This window comes from Hippichthys cyanospilos, chromosome 12 (genome assembly GCF_059441005.1).
Source record: "Hippichthys cyanospilos isolate Australia breed blue-spotted pipefish chromosome 12, RoL_Hcya_1.0, whole genome shotgun sequence".
NCBI lineage: Eukaryota > Metazoa > Chordata > Actinopteri > Syngnathiformes > Syngnathidae > Hippichthys > Hippichthys cyanospilos.
The window spans coordinates 2,822,686-2,845,458 of NC_142380.1; the positions used below are offsets into that span (position 1 = coordinate 2,822,686).

General features: G+C 40.6%; 1 long non-coding RNA gene across 1 annotated transcript in view; it reads left to right on the forward strand.

Annotated features, from left to right (window-relative positions):
* Positions 1-1,365: 1,365 nt before the first annotated feature.
* The window catches only part of LOC148414396 (uncharacterized), a 107,483-nt gene continuing 86,075 nt past the window's right edge, over positions 1,366-22,773 (forward strand). The window contains exon 1 of the long non-coding RNA XR_015867382.1: positions 1,366-1,641. This is a non-coding gene — a long non-coding RNA (uncharacterized LOC148414396). The remainder of the gene's footprint in view (positions 1,642-22,773) is intronic.

Below are 22,773 nucleotides of genomic sequence, written 5' to 3' on the forward strand. Positions count from 1 at the left end.
GTGAACTTCATCAAAACGGAGATAAGACTTTCTTTCAAGTGTCGAGCTGCGCCGGATGTTAAGTAACGCAAGGTCAAAGTCGGCGTTCATGTCAGATTATGGAAATGCCGGTCGCTTTTCCCTTTTCCCATCTCTCCAGTGAAGAAGGGCGTCGGACACAGAGGAGCGCTTAAGTGCGCCTTACGCAGATGGATGTGTTGATTGTATGAAGAGTGCTCATTTCCCACACATCCACCCTCATTTGTGGCCTCGCTCTCAGACAGGTTATAATTTCTGTGTAATTGCCTCCATTAGCTTGGATGGCTCTTGTGAAGCTGGAGTATGTTTTGACATATTGTGAGTACAGATAGTGGGGCACGGCCCCTGGAAGCTCTTCTGTCCTCTTTCTGGCGCTCTGACTGCTATTCTTATTGACTTTATTCGGCGCTGTTCTCATGCGTTTTTGCTATTCGGCCAATTGGGGTAAATAGTCGGGTTGTAGTTTTCCGGGTCGCTTCGGTTCCCGTGGAAGGATATCCCACGCCTCCTGTTTTTCTTCTCCGTACCAAACGGTTTGTTTTCATGACTGTTGATATGTTAAGTTCACGTCGATAACTGTAAAGGAAAGCACGAATGACTATATATATATATATATATATATATATATATATATATATATATATATATATATATATATATATATATATATATATATATATATATATATATATATATATATATATATATATATATTAGGCTCAAGCAGTGCTTCTCAATTATATTTTGCTGAGCCCCCACCAAGAAGGAGAAAACTTTTGGCCCCCCCAATGCCCTAATAATAAATAAGATTATTATATTTATAAATATAATCAATTTTAAACAGCTCTTAATTATTTTTGACAGCGTTTGTACAGGTTACAGCTTAGTCTAAAACTGAAAAAAAACAACAACAAGTGTATCAGTGCATGAAACCAAAAAAAAATTATTATTTTATTGCAATAACTTTTCACATGACAAAAATAAATCATTTTCCCTGGGTCGCATTTCCAAATAATTATCAAAGAATTTGACTGAGCTGTCTCCATTTAATAAATGTTTGCACCTGTAAATAAATGCAAAGCAGTGCAGTTACATAAAAAAAAGATGATTTAAAAAAAAAAGATGTGTACATGTATATGGTTGTTGTGCATTTAAACCTCCCACCACCTGGGGGAGCGGCGTTCGCCAAAGTTCTGCATAATCAATGAGCCGATGGGACTCAGGTGTTCTTAATCAGGAAAGGCAAAATGTTTTCGACCTTGTTGCGGTATCGGGTTCCGCTTTGTCGATACTGAAAGATAAGGAATGTGATGAAAGGGGCTAGCTGGCCCTGCTTCACAGTTTTTCAAATCGCAAATAAATAAATCTTGATTTCCATCCTCTAACCACACGCCAACATCAGCAACCAAGGTAACGCGGTTGCGTTAGTGAGACTGTCATTTTTTTTCACGAGGACAACCTGGGTCGAATGTTTTTCCCCTTGAGGACCACGTTGGACGCTGGAAACCTTCTGCTTGAATTATATAATTTTTTCCTCGTTTGGAACTAAAGCTGACCGAGCCGTGGCCTCTCAACCGAGAAAGCGTCGCGCCAAAACACACCAAGATGCTAGCCAACGCCAAGGTATGTGTAGCCATACACAAATTACCTTTATGGTAATACTACCTGTCAATTTATGCACTAGTTTGCCATTTAAGGCGGAGTGGTAAACAATCACGGATTGAGCATAGATAAAAACTAAAGTTTGTCTTTGTTAAATATTGTTTTCTATGGAATATACAGCCCCAGCGGTATTTTTTTGTTGGAAGTAGAAGTAGGATTTTTTTTAGACTTCTAAACAAGTAATACGTGCCATGAGTTTTATTTTTTTGGGGGAAAAAAAGACTTGAAAGGATTAAACGAGGCCACGCTGCGTTTTGCGTTGAAAAGAATCTGAAAAATTCATGACCACTCGTCACCTTTTGATATTTGCGGCCGCGCATGTCGTCATTAGTTCGCCGTGTACACAAAGAACGGTCTGACAATGCAAACAAAGCTTTTCATTAAACGGAAATGCAATTCAGTTCACGGAGGAAAAAAAAATCGCTTCATGGAAATTTCTGATAGCAGTTCCCCTATATTACTCCTTTAGAAAAGAAAGTCAAAACCAGCAAATTGCTTAAAAAAAAAAGAAGCCATTGTTTATCTTGCCGCACATTCATATCCTCTGCTATAGTTTGTCCTTCTAGACAGTGCTGATAGTGACTTATCTTTTTCCATCGCTCCCTCAACTCCCCCGTATCACTCCAATCCTACTGAATGGCAATCTGCACTTTGTTCTCCATGGATCAATGGCTCATATCAAGAATAAACCAATTTCCTTTACAAACTGCTCTCTGGGAAATAAACAGACTCACTCCCTCGGTAGCCCGCTGAACCATTGTTCAAATAAATGTTTTTGAACTTTGGTAGATACTGAAACTTGAAGCGCCGGTAAATATCGCTGCTGTCCGATGAAAACTTTATAAGTCTGCTTTATGGCGTTTTTAACTGTTGTGATGTGTCCTGAAAAAAAAAATGTTGCGAAATAAATGCTGAGAAATAGTTTGTAAAGATTATTTGAATCAGCCGCAAGTGTCCCACAAATTATTTGTTGATGTTTATGGGCGGACGTTAAAAGTTTGGAGATGTTTACCTTTCACGATTGGTTCTTTGTCACGTGACCCCCAGAAATGATGCTTAAAATAGGGTAACCGAATTTTCAAAAATAAAAACTAATTTGCTGAAAATGAAATATGTAGTTGCGGTAATATTTAAGCAAATGCTAGTTCAGCAGCGTTAAACTGGTCAATGCTCTCACCAGTAATTCCTCTTTTGGTTTTTGTTTTTGCTTGATCAGTTGATCTTTCAGATGTCCAACTGTGCAGCAGGTCATTGAACGCATCTCATGTCAATGTGTGAGCTCGTTCAGTGCTCGCTGTCTTTTGCCTCTTTGTAGCGATTGATTTTCAACTCATTCAATGCCAGGGTTATATTTCTACGTATTTTATGAGGTCGGGCATTCAATCCAAGATGCTTATGTATCGATTTAATACTCAACTATCTGGGATTTAATGTCTTGAAAAAACGTGAAAATACGTCCCTGGCATGATTATTTTTTTTATTTTAAACGTATTGCATGCATGCCTCGCATAAAATAATTATCCTGTGGGGGCAAGAAAAGTCCACTGTGTTATTAATGGCACGTTTCAAGGAGCACAGCCAGGTTAAAGGATGTATTAGCGAGCTGCTGCCAAAGACATATGGGCAACTTAATTCTCACTGAACACTGAAATGGTTTGATCTCCTGCAAGAAGCGTTTTCTCTGAACCTCCCACTTAATGTTTTGACACTGTTCTACATGTAAATGCGCAGCATGGCTCTCATGAATACTGAGAGCTCTCCTTTGCACACGAATTGTCAGAGTAGTCGGAGATCGTTTAATTCTTTGGAGATGGTGATTAACACACGCATTCGTTTCAGGCTGCGGACCTCTTTGATGCTAGTGGAGAGAGAAACGCCACTAGAGGGAATGAGGAGGAGGATTGTACATTGCCACACACCATTACCGTGATGTGTGGCAAAGTACAAGAGGGGGGAAAAAATAACCTCAGTCAAAAGAACAAAACGCACTTTACGGCTTGACAAAGATAGTGCTGCGCAAACGAGTAATTATGCTCACATTTCTCATGTATCAACATTGGCTTATTGACATCCTGTTCATTTAAAAGCGACGCGTCTGGGCTGTGCTGAAAAAGTCGATATATAGATCTATTAAAAAGCACTAGGTACTAGGTTACATTTACAGTCGCTATGCTGAAATTATCCGGCGGTGGCTTTGCAACATATTTGCAGTCTAAACACAGAGGGGTGAACATCTGTTGGCAAATCAGGCTCATGGAATCTCCAGAGGTCTTTAACAACCCGACAGAACCCGCTACATTTGTAGCTCATTGATTTTTCACAACAGTCAGATGAGTCGCTCAATAAGCAAATTTGCTTATTTTGCAACGCCGAGTCGCTATTTGCTTCGTCGAAACGCCTTCCCAAAATGTTATCTAGATTTGACAGGTTTTTATCTAGATTTGTCCGTTGATTCGGCCAAATGTTTGCACTCGTAATCGCGGTTATTTTGGTCAATATTGAGAAAATGATTATTCATCATGTTAGGTCAAACACGTCTATTTATTGCCCTTTTTTTAGCCGTGATGCTGGCCAATAGCAGACCAGCATCTTAGTGGCGCCGCACCGCCAACCAATAGCAGACCAGCATTTTAGTGACATATTCAATGACGCGTGTAGTGATGTGTGAGCGCGATGCGACTCGCAGTCATAAACACACACATCGGCAATTTTGAATTTTGTAAGTGTTGTTGATGCCGTAAAGTGGGAAAAATGTTGTAAAAAGGGGACGAAAAAATGTAATATTCCACTTTGTAATGTCAAAACAACGTAAAACAGGGACGCCGTAACCCGGGGGTCCACTGTATTGGGACATTAACAGTCTTAAATTAAATCAACCACTAATCTAGCGTGAAAATATAACGCCGTCATTTGATCATTAGCGCTGATTGCAGCTAGCTAGCTAGACGGCTAGCTTGCTCGAGACTAACGTTACCGCAAACCGACTCAAATGCACAACAGTCAAATGAGTTGAAAATGCCCTTTGACGCCACACTTCACAAGTTTTAAGACATTTGTTATCGTTTCCAACAGTTTGGTCTTGGAAAGTTGCAGGCGGGCGGCTTCAACCAATCCCCTAACCGCACGGAGTTTTCTGCTCTTTCACTGATAATATGCCAACATCGTCCGGTGGTTAAATATCTCATTGTTTTTAAAGGTCATTGCCCAAATACTGATTCAGAAGCTCATGCTAAAGGGCATCTGGTCCAAAATGAAAGCAAGGTGAAGGTCATTTGTAGACTGGAGAATCCAGCCGCACATTTATTATTTCTCATCTGTAAGCTTATGGCCGTCATTATTCTTTACTTTTTATGGTTGAGCTCATTCCATCAGATTTCCTAAGAGTTGGATTTTGTTCCTTTGCAACTCAGGCTCATGTGATACATTATATATTACTTAGTTATGCATAAAATGTAGACATGAAAGATGCTTGATTACATTTTTTGTACAGCAAAAACAAATTCCCTGCAGTTACACAACTCTGTCTCGTAGTATTTTTCGAGAGTACTCTAATTACGGTACACGTTTGCAAAACAGTGCTAATAATTAGAATTTTTGCTCAAGGACATGATTTTGGTTTTATCTGCTATGCCAACTGCAAGAACAAATTCAACTTTATAATTAAAACAGAAACTTTATTAGCATGACATTTTCTGGTAATGCAAGTAATGGGGTCGCTTTGGTTTGGCGCACTCCCATTACGGTAGAAAACCTTGTAAAATACTTGAAAGAAAAAATAGACGAGGACTTACTGTAGCTTCAGTCTATCCGTGGTCACAGCAATTAGATTGATGTCCTTTCTGCTGAGTCACGTAACTCGCTCCCCCATTTCCTCTCGATAGCTAAAAAGGTTTTAGCAACGGGGTTGCTGTGCCCTTAGAAACAGTGGCTCTACTTTCGTGCTATCATTTCTTCTGATTTGTTCTCCAAACTTTTTTTTTTCTCCATAATTTGTCAACTTGTAGTTTGTATTCGATCCGGTCCCTATTCCTTTTATAGATGCTTTAGAGCAGTGGTTTTCAAACGGGGATACGGGTACCCCTGGGTTTGTGTGTTTCTAGAACTTTCACAAAGAAAGTCAAAAAACAGTAGAATTGTATTATCCAAAAATGTAACATGTACCTACAATCTCTCGTGGATTCAAATTAATAAGGGCAGTCAAGCACGAAACATGTCCCGTCTACTCGTCAAGAAGAAGAAGACTAACAGGAAGTTATTGACCTTTTTTTTAGCTAACAGGCGGATCTACCCTTGGGTGAACTCAACCATGGGTGAATTTAAGACACTATTACATGTTTAGTGTGCATATAACATTGTGTAGCTGTTAACTAAATGGAAGTAAGTGTTTCTTGACCTTAAATGGTAATAGTTTGCATGCTAATGCTAATCACGATCGATAACCGCATAGCATAGACCTTTTGATGATCTTCTGATGTAGAATAAATAGTTCATGATTCTCGTGAACTTGAGGCTGTATTTTTGAAACTCTTTACCGAAATAAGTGTGCAAAAACTATCCAGCTAGTTCAAAACGCCACTGTGGAACTACATTAGCATCTCTGCACTTTTTTTATAAGTTAGAATTGGATTTAAAATCCTCACTTACAAAGCACGGAGTGGCCACGCACCAATGGACCTTAAAAAAGCTCACGTTGCTTTTACCAACCTAAGAGAACGTTCTGCTCCCACAGCTTACATACTTGTGGTTCTCAAAATTTCAAAGCAGTCTAGAAGGTGGAGCCTTTAGCTATCAGGCTTCTCTCTTGTGGGACCATCTTCCTGACGCTGTCTGGAGGCCAGACACCCTCTCTTTATTCAAAGAGCAGACTTAACTTTCCTTTTTGATCGAGGTTATAGTCAGGGATGAGTCAGGCTTGTCCTGGCTCATCTTTTAGTTCTACTGCTATCGGTCTCGACTGTCCGGGAGCTCTCTTGAGACACGGAGCTTCCCCTCCTCGTCTCTTCTACTTTATTCTTCTTAACTCTTTATTTCAACTCGTTGGTAGTAACATCACAGCTATAGATTTTTACAGATGTGCAGTAACGAGTCTGTTCTGCTTCACAATTTTTATCTTTCTCGTGGCTGGAGATAATAACAAAGTCCTACTCAAAATTGATGAAGTGTAACCCCCACAGGGTATGGTCTTGTTGATGAAAACATCTGATATAGTCATGGTCAGATGGTAAATATTATACAGTGAAAAACGTCCATTGACAGGGGTGCACATAATTTTTTCGTGGGTTATTCACCAGAATAGCAACATTTTCTTTTATAAAAAACGGGCTTCCACAATGTCTTTCTTAGTGTTGCTCCAACGTTAGCATCACACTGTCTCCATCAGTTATGATTTGCGCGGTTCGTTCTGGACCCGCTTTAATTAGTCCAAGGAAGTCTGAGGTAAATTCTTCGCCAATTATGAAGTGACAACGTAAATAATGTCCTTCACGAGAATGATACGCAGCCAGTCCAAGCCGCTTCAGTAAACAAATAAATATCCTCAGATTAGGAAGGCATGACATGCGCATGCTTAGCTTTATGAAAGGCAAGGAGAAAACTATTACATAGAGCTTGCGTTGTTCCGATTTGCTATTGCTTCTTGACTAGCTTTGTTAGCCATACCTTGTGCTTTTCATATTTATCAAAAAAAAGATGACTGAACATTCCCGATATCATCTCAATTACTCCATTTCAAAACCTTTAGGTGGGATAGAAATACATATTTTGCGTGACTTGAAAACAGCATGGAGGGTTCTATTTTAAAATATATTACAATCTTTCTATTGTTAGATTTGTTATTATTGAAAGGATTTATTGTTTATAGCAAAAAAAAAGTGGTATGAATTTTTAAAGTCATATTTTGGGGGGGTAGCAGCATACATATTTTACAAGCTTCATTTCTATAGTTAGAATGGATGTTATAGAAAAGATATATTAGAGCTAAAGGAAATACTTGTTTTATTATTCGTTTTAACATGTCTTATTATTGTGAAAATTTCACTAACACATTTCCATTGCAGCATTCACATACCTTCCACTATTTTACTTGTTTTTTCGTTTTTGTAACTAGATCGCACTGAACCGTTTCCGTGCATGCGCAAATCATCGACTCCTTTAGTCCGCGCTCATCAATATCGGCGAATTGAAGAAACGAGAGCTCGATGCGGGAGCGGGAGAAAAAGGCTACGGCGCTCGCTACATCATGGCTGACCTGTCATTACGCGCAGACAAACCGTGCGGGGATGATGGGGGACAAAGGAGGCGATTAGTTGGACAGAGTAGTGGTAATACACTCCCGGGGGTGCGCTAAGTCAGGCCGCTCAATGCTGCGAGCAGGTTCACAGAGCAATTAAGCCAGCCCAAAGAGTCAAAGTGGCTTAGGCCGATGCCGGCCAGCTCCGCACCGCCGTCGAGAGCCCAGGCTCACTTTCAATCCCGATCGGTCCACCTGTGTGTCTTAATGCAACCATCCGCGCCGGCTCCATGAGATGAGAACGCGGCTAAAGGGACAAGCGGGAGCCGCTGCCGTACATAGGGGCACTTATTCTTCTCCCGGTCCTATAATTGCGCCTGACACATCCGTTGCCTCGGCTCCCGGATCGCCAGCGATACATATTTGCTTTTATGTCTTTTTATTCCCTCTATTTTAATGAATTATTCATCCAGGGGTGAACGGTGGGGCACGGGCCTTCGCCAGGGGAGTAAACATAAAGGAGAACATGGCTCCTATAAACTATATCAATTGCCGTCATACAGCGAATTTGTCAAAGCGGGATACATGCCGATAATTGGGCCAAATGTTAGTTTTCCTTCAACGCACCGCTCTCAGATGTTCCTAAATGATTATCCGGATGACGAGAATATTATGCCCGTTCAACACCAGGTTGGGTTGAGCCAATTAGAAAGCGACCTGTATCTCGTGCTATCGCCTCGGCAAAATAAGGAGCAACCGGTTGTGTTGACTCTTTGCTAAATCCTCGGACTTTGATTGTCAAACTTCTTCGAATAGATTCAAAAATAACATCTTTATTTATTCACTGCCTGTCGATAAAGTGGACCGCTGCCATACGAAATGAATTTTACAGATTTGGGATTGTAAGGCGAAATTCTCGGTAAAAACATCAAAATCTCTAATAGTAAGTGCTACTTATATATAATATCCACATATATAAATAAATAAAAAACATTTAGAAGAAAAATGCTGTAAAAAGGGGACAAAAAGACGCAGTATTCCATTTCTTAACGTGAAAAAAAACATAAACCAGGGACGCCGTAACCAGCGGATCCACTGTACTTTACCAATACATACCTGGGACACTACTTCCTTTTTTTTGGACTACACCAATATTTTTGGACTACAAACTCTCTTGTGTTGCTAGCATTAGAAAGTAGAGTGGCAGTGACAAGAATTTTTTGAACGTTATTTGATGTCTTTTTGAGGTCACATGCTTATTTTTCTCACTGAACGCTCAGTCAAACTGTGTGGGAGTAAATATAGTATATTATGATGTGTGTTTTTAAAGTTCATAGTTGAGTTTTATAATGCAGGGCGCTCCAGGAGTCTTGGACATATTTTGTCCTCAGATCTACTAGACTGTGAATGATTTAGATATAAGTGGTATCATTTCAAGGTAAAAATCGGACTTTTTTTGTTGTTATTGTAATTTTTTAGATCAACTAATGGCTTTCACTCAACCAGGAAAGATTTTTTGCGTGCTTGAATTTTTGGCGTGAATGAACTATCGGCTAAATGGCGTGCTCTGTGACCAATGGGGACCCCCTCGAAGATCTTTGAACGCACCCTGTAGAATACTCCTGAAAATAACGTCAATAACAGCATACTTACTATAATTGTGATGGGTTTTTTTAACCCTTGTTTGCCATTTATTGCCTGTTGTTGCTAATTTGCGTCATACCTAAATTTGTATCTATTACATGCGCTAAACTCTATTTCACAGTTTCAACTCTAAACTTGAAAAGGGTGAAATAAGTCCTGCAAGGAATTCACCATAATATGACAGTTGACACGCTTTTATCTGCTTCTATTTTTTGCTCAACTATTCTTTATTTTATTTCTTTTACATTTTCACATATGTATCTAGTTGGAGTACTAGAATCTCATTTGTCGGAAGTGGGTGGTTTGGATATTTTGAGTGCACGCGGTAAGAGCCCACAACTGAGGGGTGTCTTATTTTTGAAAAAAAAAAAAAAAAATCTGTTAAGCTTTTATAAATATGCAAATGTATTTCCCGATTCAGTATTACGGGCTATGTATTTTTGGCGAGAAAATAGAAGAAATGATAATCTCGCCTTATGTGAGACCGTTGCATGCAACAGAATGGGGTAATTCCTTTCTAAATATTCCAGTTTGCGCTACTGTTTGACCTCCATAGTTAGAGAGTGCAAACATATTCATGAAATGGCCATTGTAGATACTTTCCATTTTACGAGAAATGCCATATATATTACCCGCCACTGCCAGGCAATCAGGAAGCCAATAAAAACCTCAGTGTACTGGAAGCATTTTAAGAGTAAGGCCCTTGGACAATTCTCAATCCTCAAAAGGTGTAGTTTTGATTTACTTTTTTTTTTTTTTTCCCCCCTCCTTGTCCGCTAGCAGACTGCAAGACAAGCAAGATTACAAGAATGAAGGCGGCGATGCCTTCAGGGGGAACAATTTCCAACTTACTTGCAGTGCATTCACAAGCTCTCTCTCACCTTGAGGGTCCGCCGAGAAATCTGCCCTCCCAATTTACGGCTTCCTCAGGAATGCGCGTTGGGCCGGCTGTCCGAAAAATGACTTCTTTGTTACTTGTCATTTTAAAAGGAAAAGGTAACATCACGGGGCTAATTTACAGTTGAACCGCATACTCTCCGGTTTCAATTCAGGCCCCGTTCGTTCTTAATAGGATTCCTGCTTGGATTATGTAAAATATAATATGTTAGTGATCGGGGTTGGGTTATTTTATTAATAACTGATCAAACGGCGGTTGAATTGGAATGTGTTTGCGTCAATTAATCACCTTCCCAGGTGTGGCTTATCAGGCGTTGCCAGTGCGCCATCATAGCGGAAGATCATTCATCATGTTGCGCCGTGCTCTTAAAGGTAGCCTCACGCCTGCAACGTAGCCATTAAAACACGTTTGCCATTGAACGCTGGCAGCCTCCGCTCGCCGCCCCCGCAGGAAATTGGCTGCAATCTTTACCGAGGGCGGCGAGACACTCCATGTCCGCGTTTTCTACGACTTATCGATATTCTCTGAACTTTAGTTCCTGGGCGTTGGCGTTGCGTGTCGGTTTTCTCAAGGGCAGCGCTTTCTATAAGAAGGCCAACGACACAATCAAGGCAAGGGCATCTTATCTACACAAGTATGTATTTAGCAATTGGATGTCGTGCATTATGGCGGTACGGTATTTATTTATATTATTTATTTTTTAATATCTGAAATATTAGCTGTGTCAGTAGGCGGCTCGGTGAAGCAGCGGTTAGCATATCCGCCTCACCGTTCAGGGACCCGAGTTCGAATCTTCCGGCCATCCTGTGCGGAGTTTGCATGTTCTCCCCGAGCCCGCGTGGGTTCTCTTCGGGTACTCTGGCTTCCACTCCAAAGACATGCGTGGAAGGTGTATTGGACATTCTAAATCGTCCTTAGTCGTGATTGGTTGTTCATCTCTGTGTGCCCTGCAATTGGCTGGCAATCAGTTAAGGGTGTCCCCCGTCTACTGCTCGAAGTCAGCTGTGATAGGCACCAGCAAGCCTGTGATCCTTGTGAGGATGAACGGCTCCAGAAAATGGATGGATGGATAGCTGTGTCAGAGTAACGTTCATTGTGATTAATTAATTACAGTCATAGTGACAATTTTATGTATTTTAATCTCTAATTAATCTCGTGGATTCCACATACTGCGTTGCTTCTCTGCTCCGCAGCGCCACGGCAACAACGCTGCACACCGCCGCCCACTGCTTGCGTCTCCAATCCGTCTCCGAGTCCCCGAAAGGTCGTACTGTCATACCCGCGTTGACAGTCATGTTGTTGTTGACCCGATTTTATCTGAATTTCAGTACGTGTGAACTCTGATATTTATCTTTTGAATATATAAACTTGAATAGGCGGTAATAAAAAATGCTTTCAGGTAGCGAATCGGAAAAAAATATACAGTGAATAACATACCTGCCCTGTTAAATCACCCTTTGGAGGCAGTTTTTATCCTCTGTACTTGTGTGTCACACCGTCACCCGATTAGCTTGTATCCTTTATTATCTGAATGAATAATCTGAATGAAGGTTCGCGGCATACTAATAAAATGGAAATGTGTTTGAATTCAGGTTAAAGGCTGAGGTCTTTTCACATTCCTTTGATTAAAATGTACTTAAAAGCAACAAAATAATCCATACTGAGTGGGAAACAGTTCAAGGCTCTGTCATGTTGTCTCTACAAATAATTTCCTCGACTTGTTTTAATATTGCTTTCATAAAACCTGCATAAGAAAACAACAAACACATTTGGATGCAGTTTTTTCTTTTTTCTTATGAAACAGATACATTCCTCCGTATAGAGCACCACAGATCCATTTTTCTGGTCACAAACCCGATCACAAGATTAATAACTCGTTTATTTACGACATATACTTGCGTACTAGGTTTCGACAATATAAAATAACGCTTTTTTGGCCATGTTTTAACCCTTGTGCAGTAATTTGTCCAATTTTTTCAATTCTTTTCATCAAAGGCATTTCACATCAAAGGAAAAACATTGACAGAAGGCACCAGGGAGCTGAAATTTCACCCAGATGGTGACAAAATGTCAAATTTAAAAAAGGCACAACCACTTAGTTATAAGACTAGCAAATGATCGCCGCTTTTCATGCCGTCTTTATTTAAAGAATAATGTCTGCAGGCCGCGCGTCTGTTGACGTTCAAATGATCACGACAGTCGATCAGCCCCACGGGAAGCGTATGATCCGCATCTCATGATTAATGGCGTCGCCAGCTGTCACGAACCGCGCTGGACCTGCCCGGTGAAGGCTTCATAAATCATAAACATTGTGACATGCAAAGTTTTGTGCACCGAATTGACGCAAACGTTCAGCGCGCTCAACTTCTCTGTCTTTTGATGTCTCGGGGAACATTAAAAGATCGATGTTTGCCTCCAATTTGGGTGGTTTATAGTTACTGTTTTCTCTTGACAGTATTCCTATTAAAGTGCCTGCAGTCTAATGATGAATTAAACATGAAATGCAAGAGTATAAGATATCCCGCAGGAAAGTCTGTCATGCACTAATGAACGTCTCTTCAACCTATAAGTGGTTCCCTCTACAAAGAATAAATACTTGGAATCAAAGGAGCCCTGATCGTCTGCCGGTGGCTTATAAAGTATTAGAGGAAGATGGACTGTTTACACACCTCGCCGACACGTAGCTGTCCCCGTGGCGTTTTCTTTACCCGTCAACCGCCGAAATACGTCCCGAATACCTCCCGTCTTAAAATCTTCAATATATTTGCTTGCTTTATTGGTGAGCAAGAGTAGGCGGCGTTTCCTGCGTGTATGACTCGTCTAATCGAGGTGTCATATCCTTCTGAGACCCAGCGGATTCATTTGTGTCCACTTTTGTGGACGTTTGGAACAAGCTCTGGTAAAAGGATCCGTATGTCAGCGGATTAATAGAGATCATGTGCGCAATAATATCGATTTCTCTCAAACTGACCCTCTTTAAGGTCTCTCTGTGGTTAACGTTGGGAAAACATTGCTCTCAGGAGTCGTTTACGGTATTTAAGTCACGGTTGTTCTTTTCAGCCTAATCGTAAACGTTTTTGTACCGGTGAACTTCCATAAACTTCCATGACTCCTTGATACTTATTACTATTTTTATTATCATGTGCGCAATAATATTGATTTTGAGATTTCTCTCAAAGTAAACCCCTTTAAGGTCTCTCTGTGGTTATGACCTCAAGTTAATATTTGAACACCAATTTAGTTTTGTAACATTTTTATGAATGACTATTTTTCTTCTCGCATTTTACACGCTTCCTTAGTTTGCTAAAATTTGTTGTGTTGAGTCTGTTTTAGAATGCGCTGACATGACATTTTTCTATACAGATGGCGTTAGAGTTGCCAGGGTGGCCAAAGCAACCCCACCCACACACCTTGGGGAAAATTCTGCTCTCGGGGGTTGTTTATGGTGTTTAAGTCACGGTTGTCCTTTTCAGCCTGATCATAAACGTGTTTGTGCGGGTGAATGGTTAATGTTTTGCTTATTTATACTTCTTTTTTCTGAGATATCGGATACTGAGCTAAAAAAAATTGTGTGGACACATTTTAATTGAATCCACCTAAACATTCAGGATCTTTGCAGAACCTTTTAAATAAGCTGTGTAGTTAAAAAAAAACAAGAAACAAAACAGTGCTTCTAATAAATTAAGTTTGTTGAAATTAGTAGGTGCAATTTACAGTAAATACCCTGTTAATTGTTTCTATATACTGAAACCCTTCCCGATCCGCTCTTCGTTTAAATGCAATTCCATTTCTCGTCATTTTTATACATTTGCCTCCATGAAAATCATTACACTCTAGCCACAATTACTCCTCTTAATGGTTGCATTAGTAAGACAGGCCACTGGAGGAACATCTTGAGTATCATTATACCGCCACCCACCAACCACCTGCGCACACTTTACAGTACGTATGCACTTCATTACTCGCACATTTACGTGTCCGTGCAGATGCGGAAAAGACAGCAGCCAAAGGCTAAAGGTGATCGGTGACTGCGTAGGATCAAACAAGCCTTCCGTCACATGACACATTATCAGTGGAAATATGCAACGCTGGCCGGGTCTGTTTATTCAGTGAGCATATGGAGTGTATTTACAAAGCAAAAGCTTAAAAAAAAAAGACTTAATGTCACATAGCAGTAGTTTTAGTCCACCTGGGTTCTGGCTTGTTTGGTTGCCCCGGCGAGACTGCAGAAATTACAATATAAATTTAAACTGCAAGCAGAAATGAACGGGCCGCAGCCCTTTTTCATGGTGAATTCTCGAAATGCTCGTGAAGTTTGACACCGCACTCCGCTCACATTAGATGAGAAAAAGCTTCACAAGCTCTGGTTGCGTCTAGGTTTACCTGCTTGGAAATGGCTACATCAAAGAAAAATGTCTAACTGCTTCATTTTCTTGCAAATTTGAGAAGGATGCAGAAAAACGTGTTCTTGACACTTGATTTTGTGTGTGTGTGTGCGTCTTATCAGACATGTCCACACAAGTCAGAGTAAATCTAGAATATTTGTTTAAAAAAAAAAAAAATCCTTTCCCTGGATACTTGTTTATCTGCGTACACATCAGACAAAAATGCCAAGCCATTTGCAACAATTGTTTATGCTCTGCATAATAGTGACATTTTCAGGGGGGTGCTCCATATAGGCTGGCGTTATAGAAATAAATTATTCTGCTTTTCTATTTGCATGCATTGCAGGTCTGATTGCATGCTGTATTTTCCCTGTGCATTTGTGAGGGCGAGTTTTACAGAAGCTTGTTAATTAGCAGTCAAATGGAATAAGAACGCAGGAACGGTAGCACCCAGTAGAGAAGACGCGTGTTGTGAAGCATGTCCGTACATAAATACTGCTTGTTTGCTATGTAGGTTAAAGAGCAAAAGCAGACAGCAGACCTTGAAGTTGTGTTTAAAGCCACCGGCGCAGAATGGAATATCAGCCAGCAGGCACCAACTCTCACATCAGTGCACTAATGCCAATGCCGCCAAGGACAATGACGCATGACGTGGCCCACAATAATCTATAGCCCAGAAATGTAGATGGCGCCTGGATGCCACATGGATGAAAATCGACCACTAATGATTTTTTCTTAAAAAAACAAAACAAAATATGGTTAATGCATTCATTATATCACAAATTATTGTCCAACTGTTTGCCATTCTGCAACATTTACCGTCCTGTCACTAATAATTTGTCGAGTAGATTTCTCGGTGGGAACTTGGCTTTTATCGAGTAGAGTAGATTTCTCGAGTAGAGTCTAGTAGAGCAGATTTCTCGGTGGAAACTGGACTTGTGTCAAGTAGAATAGGGTAAGTAGATTTCCCAGTGGAAATTCTGCTTTTGTCAAGTAGAGTGCAGTAGAGCATAGGTGTCGAACTCCAGTCCTCGAGGGCCGGCATCCTGCATGTTTTCCGGTTTTCTTTCCCCAACACACCTGATTCAAATAATTAGCTCATTAGCAAGCGCCGTAGGAGCTTCAAAATTATCCCAATCATTTGAATCAGGTGTTTTTGAGGGAACAGGTTTGAAAACATGTAGGATACCGGCCCTCGAGGACTGGAGTTCGACACCTGTGCAGTAGAGTTCTCGGTGGAAACTGGGTTCTTGTCGAGTACAATAGAGTAGATTTCTCGAGTAGAGTCAAGTAGAGCAGATTTCTCGGTGGAAACTGGACTTTTGTCAAGTAGAATAGAGTAAGTAGATTTCTCGGTGGAAATTCTGCTTTTGTCAAGTAGAGTGCAGTAGAGTTTTCGGTGGAAACTGGGTTCTTGTCGAGTAGTGGAGAGTAGTTTTGGCAGTGGAAACTGGGCTTTTATCATCTAGAGTTGAGTACTTTAGAGTAGATTTCTCGGGGGAAACTGGGTTTTTGTAGAGTAGATTTCTCGGTGGAAACTGGGCTTTCGTCGAGTAGAGTAGATTTTTCGGCGGAAACTGGGCTTTAGTCAAGTAGAGTAGCGTAAGTAGATTTCTCGGTGGAAACTGGGCTTTTGTCGAGTAGCGTAGAGTCAATTTTTCAGTGGAAACTCAGCTTTTGTCAAGTGAGTACAGTAGAGTAGATTTCTTGGCGGAAACTGGGCTTTTGTCATGTATAGTAGGGTAGATTTCTCGGTAGAAACTGGGATTTTGTTGGGTAGCTTAGAGTAGATTTCTCAGCGGAAACTGGGCTTTTTTTGTCAAGTAGACTTTGTTTCTCGGTGGAAACCGAGGTCATGAAAACTATTGTCCACCAAAACGTGTGCAGCTGCAGTATAATATATCGAACTCGACAAATGACCACTTTACTTTGAAATTGTATTGCTAATATACCGCTCCATGCTCCTGATTCTGTGTAATTGAATAATTAAAAGAGTCATGTTCAAAATAATAGCGCTGTAAAGTTTGATTAGTGGGAAAACGTATTCCGCCAACTAACAGCAGGTGTCCATCAGGCCAGTCTTATTTGAACATTCACAGCACGCTTTTTGCATGCGTTTCTTTCTGACAACCCAAGAAAATGGCTTATTTTTCAGAGCGGCATACTTGAATTAAAAGATTGATTGGAGAGATGAAAACGGAAAAAGAAGTGCGGAAAATTACAGGGTGCTTCAGAATGGAAAGAAAAGTCTTGCGGAAGAAAATGGAAGACTGCCATCAAATAGATAAACAGATATGGTATTAGATCATGGGCGATTAGAGATGGATTTGAACTCGGGTCCCTATACTGCAAGGCGGACGTGCTCATCACTGCTCCACAGAGCCACCGAAATTAGATTTCCGATATTAAGATAAATATAACCTCTATTAAAGTCAGAGAACTATCTACCAGTAATTATAGCGTCATAAGAGATTTTGCTGCCCCTTTGTTGTCGTTTTGTATAACTTTATTAACTGGTACTGTATGTATAAAACTATAGGGAGCAATTTACTTGTTTAACCCTTGTAGCATTATGTTAAGAATTTTGGAAGTTCCTTTGTCCTTTGATTTTTTTTTATTAATTTTTTAAATTTTTCTCATTTTTGGGGATATCGTGAAAGAATCGATGGGGGGGGGGGCACTTGGGAGCTGAAAAATCCAGCAGATCATTAAAACATGAAAAAAAAAATCCAAATACAATGATTCTGACATTTCACTGTGATTGCAGCTGAACGTGCAAGATTTTGTGTACAAAAATGACCTTTGTCCAAATTTTAGACCATATGAAACTATTAGAATGACAATTTTCGAGATGCATTTTAATAGGATTTATTACAGTGATTTTCCTGCGATTTTTGCAACATTCGGTTGAGCAAAATTATGTGTGTGTGTGTGTGTGTGTGTGTGTGTGTGTTGAACATGATTATCGGCACAAAATACAAGTTATTAGCATTCTTGACTACTAATGTATCTGTATCCGGCCTGGGGGAAAAAAAAGTCTATCCAGATGTGGGAATTTCCCACATTTATGCTAGTCCAGCACTGATTAGTTGGCTCCCTGGCTTCCCGCCTTTTTTTTGTTTGCCCCATGCCAAACCCAACTACAGTTGTCAGTCCATTAGTCAAGCCACTTATAAGGAGTGCGGGCCACGAGTGTCATCGCACAATTCATTATTTCACGAACCCCCAGGGGTCCGCGGACCCCACTTTAGCGTGTTCCATTTACTTAAAGGGACAGTGTGTAAGATTTAGACCGTTCCTCATTAAAAAGAAATCTAATAAATGATTGTAAATTTCAAAAGCTTGCAAATGAATGTGTTCTTAATGACAGTATGTTTTAAATATACCGTATTTTCCGCACGATAAGGCGCACCGGATTATAAGGCGCACCCTCAATTAATGAATATTATAAAACTTTTTCAATCGCATCATAATAATACTCAAAGTAATAACAATAATAACTCAAATAATCACTCTAAACTCTCAATAGCATAATAACTCAATGTTAATATGACCAACCTTGTTCGACTGTTCGACTACGAATCCCAATCTCAATATTGATCCATATATAAGGCCCACCTGATTATAAGGCGCACCATCAGCTTTTTAAACAAATTAAGACTTTTAGGTGCGCCTTACAGTGCGGAAAATACGGTAATCATAGGTCTAGTTGTCATGAAATGATATTACGTGAGGGGTGGCACCTCTCCGGAGGCGGCCATGTTTGTTATAGCTAAGAACAATGGTAAATGCAGCACCTGCAGCACCTCCTGCTGGCCGTAATTAAAAAAAAAGGCAGACATTCTAACCTGTGTGCCAGGACGCAGCCTCAAACAATCTGTCATCTTTTAATATTCTACTCCCACTTTCCTCATTGCTCAAATAGTCATGGGCTCTTTCCTGTTATAAGCTGCTGTTTCCCTCCCCTTACACCCTTGCCAACATTTCCATCCAAGCATTCACGTTCGCCAGTTCGACTCGCCTTTTTCTGACCTTCCCTAGATTTTCGCTATTTTGATATTCCCAATCGGGTTTTGTCTGGACCTGCAGAGTGCTTACCAGTGTGAGCATGTTTGCTTGTAACACTGCCAGTTTCCTCAGTAACAAGTCCCAGATCCCCGTGTATGTGTCGGCGTCCAAGGTCGCACTTTGTGTGGTAATGCTACTCTGGTTTAAGCCTCTGAAATTGAATTTCGGTCGCAACATGCTCCGTAAGCTTGCCTTGCAAGGCTAAGATAGAAATAATTGCTATAACTAATTAAACAACAACAACGCTCATCAAGCCGGAAAGATCGATTTCTTACCACGCATATGTTCGGAAAGTATATTCAAAATTTCTGCAAGTATTACGAACGCAAAATACTTGGGCGGCCCTGAAGTGCAAATCACAAAAACAAATAACCAAGGAAACAAAAAAGAGTTTTTGTTGTCTTTTTATTTTTGTTTTGTCTATTTAATGTCTTGTCTTTGCTGTCTGATTTTTGAGTTCCTGTTATGTTTTGTCTTTTGTGTTGTATTTTTCAGATTAATAGGTATACACTTAAAATGTTTCGATTAAAAAAATATATATATCTCACAATAGACCTCTATGATTATCTGGTGCACCTTGTGGTCCCCAAAAAATATGGCAATTTGTTTGTTTTTTTTCGACAAATATTCTTTAGTTTGCTCATTTGTTCATGAGTTTTTGATTTGCAGTTTTGTTTGAATTTTTTTTTAAAAATTCGAATGTCCATATATAGAGGAGCGGCGTGTGGGTACTTTGTTCACGGTAGTGGATGAATCTAATGACCATCTTATTGGTTCTACGCCACGGACAGATTCTGGCCTCCCAAATAAAGGGGATGGGCGATCTTTAAAGATTCACTCAAAGTTTCACGATCAAATCATGTCCTTGTTACCCCCAAAGTCAAGTCATTTAAGCGGCGCGTATCTCCACTTGATTGACGGAACTCTGCATGAGGAATACAAACAAAGCAGATGGCGGAAGCCCCGCGAGGATGCGGTCACGTCGTTCGCGTCCTCTCGAGACGTTCCCGCGAATTGCAAGAGGAAAACCGATTCTTGGAGAACATTCTCCTGAAGGTAGATGGACCAAATGAGATCAGGCTGATAGAAAGGGCGCGGAAGCTAACGTTTTGGCTCGTTAACACCGCTGCTTCTCGAAACTCCACCCGCGGCCCGCATGCGGCTGCCATTAGAAAGAGGCCTTGCGGTTTTGTAAGTCGTGACCCCCAACCGCCGTTCCGAATCAAGGAGAAGGAAATGTCCTCCCAAAATGTTTATTTTGCCTCCGCTCTGCTGCCTGCAATTAAACGTCTTAATATGGTCTCCGGGTTCCTGTGAAACTCAGACCGCGTTTTGCTGGATATATTAGCGCACAACATCTGGAACCTTTGGGATTGGTTTTAATAGTGTTGTTTGACTAATCTTATTGGATTAAAAGTTGAAACGAGTCTCTTGTTTGTGAAGCAGGAGCGGATGGAAATCAAGGCTTTCCGAGCGAATGAAAACGAGAAGCCTCACCTGTTTGAGAAGACTTTTACATGGCAAGTTTCCTCAAGGTTGCTTGAGGACTAAACGTATCACTTAAGATGGCACATTTAGATTTGACATTTAAGATTTCCGAGGCCCTTTGTCTCATCCTTGCAGCCAGTCTGAAGTGCTCTTTTAAATGCAACGCGCGCATCCTTGCGAGAGAAAAGCGGCTGGACATTTCGCCGATAGAACGAAAAGAGTTTTATGGATGCAAAGAAATAAGCATAATATTTTGCTCGATTGCTTTAAGATGTGGCTTACAGTCAATTAGATGAGTGATTGAGTCCATCTTAAAATTTCAAAAAAGGTTGTTGGTTGTTTTGTTAGCTTTGGATAGGAAGATAATAAACAATCATTATATATTTTTCGCAAAGGCTGGTGATGTATGTGGAAAAAAATCCTCATATAAAACAGAATATGCTCCCTAAAATAATATTACACAAAATAAATTACCAGTATGTGAATCTACAGGTCGCGAACGGCAAATTCATGCAAGGGTGGACTGTAGTTTTAAGTTGTAATGTCTCCATTCGCCACTAGATGGCAAACATGGCTTAGTTGCATTTATTTTACTCAATTGTGTCTATTATTATTCTATACTACAATGTGAGTCTGTCAAGAAGTTTGAGAGGGCTTTGAAATGCTATTTATATAAGATCTGTCTTTCTATCCGGCTATTTATTTATATGGAAAATATTTGTAGCTATTTTGAGACCCAATTTATATTTGGAAAAAGAAAAAATGCAAATTGGTACCTGGGATTGAGCTTTTGGACTCTGTAAAGATGTATTAAAACGTTTTTGGTATTGACTGGGCTGATTAATATGAAATAAGGTCATAATAAAGCAGAGTGGGTGATGTCAATCTAAAACAAAGGATAACACACTAAAACCAGAGGTATGAAGTAACCCAATTATAGTGTAGGTAAACAGAAAGATTTTTGGGTCAAGTCAAACCAAGTTATTTATTTTTTACTCTGAATAACCCCATAAGCCATTTTCAACCTCAATAATGGAGTCCATTTGTACGAAAAGTTGGGTCATGTTTAAGCCAACTGGTTTTAGAGTGCAATATTCTGATCTCTATCTGCAGCTCTTTGGTTCTCCTCATTCATGAGGACCTGGAGGTTGTTCTTGAAATGTGTCAACGGCGTTTTCCTGAGGAAATCCAGACGCACATTTCAAAATGACAAGGGAACTACAATTGTGAAACTGTCCCAGCAGCTGGCTAACCTGCACAGCATCCAGCGCCCCCCCCCCCCCCCCCCCCAGCAGATATGCTCTGCTAGCAATCACAGCCCACTGACTCACATGCAGGCCTGTGGAAAATGTCAGATAAACATCACACCGGGAATGAGCTTCCTCTGCCGTCTGGCGGCGTAAGTGCTTTAAGAATAGCGCCAGAGACCAAGCTGCTTACTTTAAGTGGCACCTGGAGTGTCCGGAGGTCAAACGAAAAGCACAAGGTCAGAGGAGACAAACCCGACGCTCTGTTTCAAACGTGATCGCGCCAACATCATGTTGTATTACGCCCAAGGGGAAAATCTATGAGAAACCGGAGGACCGAAACCCGAGAGAGGCGCTTGCAAAGGTCCGCGGCGGGAACGTTGCATTAGAGGTGGGGCTACTCTCAATCATCCAATTCGCACCAACGTTCACAAAAGCTTCTCGTAATTTCCTGCGAGACCGCACCAAACGCAGTTAGGAACAGCTCACGCTTCAGGAAGGTGTTATAAATCACTCCAGTCCAGCTTTTGTATTTCATTTATACAACGTTTCTCAACTCATCGACCGGGGGGGGGGGGGAGTAGCCGCTGGGACATCTCTTGCTGTGTCCTGAGATGTCCCACTGCCCTGTTAAGACTTACAATGTTGAAAAGTGAAATATGTTTAAAAAGCCGTCAAGTGGTTCAATGTCACGTTCGATTCTAAACACGCATTTCAGTTTTGAAAGAGTCCAGGCGCTCAACACCAGGTACTTGTTTGTTACATTTTTTTATTCAAGTGCTGGACTTAAGGCAGTGCTTCTCAAATAGTGGGGCGGACCCCCCCGGGGGGGCGTGAGGTGACGCCAGGCGGGAAAAGGCTTGGTTTTTGTCATGTGAAGTGTAATTGAAATAAAATAAGACTTTCATCATTTTTTTTTTTTAGGTTTCAGGCACTTACGCACTTGGTGTTTTTTTTCCGTTTTAGACTAAGCTGTAACTGGTATGAACGCTGTAAAAAATAAGTTTTTGAAAGTTGATTTATATTGCTTTTCTCTTTTGTTAGAAGGATACGGGTATAGGTATACTTAATATTCTTATTTATAGTCGGGGGGGGGGTCTTTCCTCGGGGGGTCTTGGCAAAAAATAATAGAAG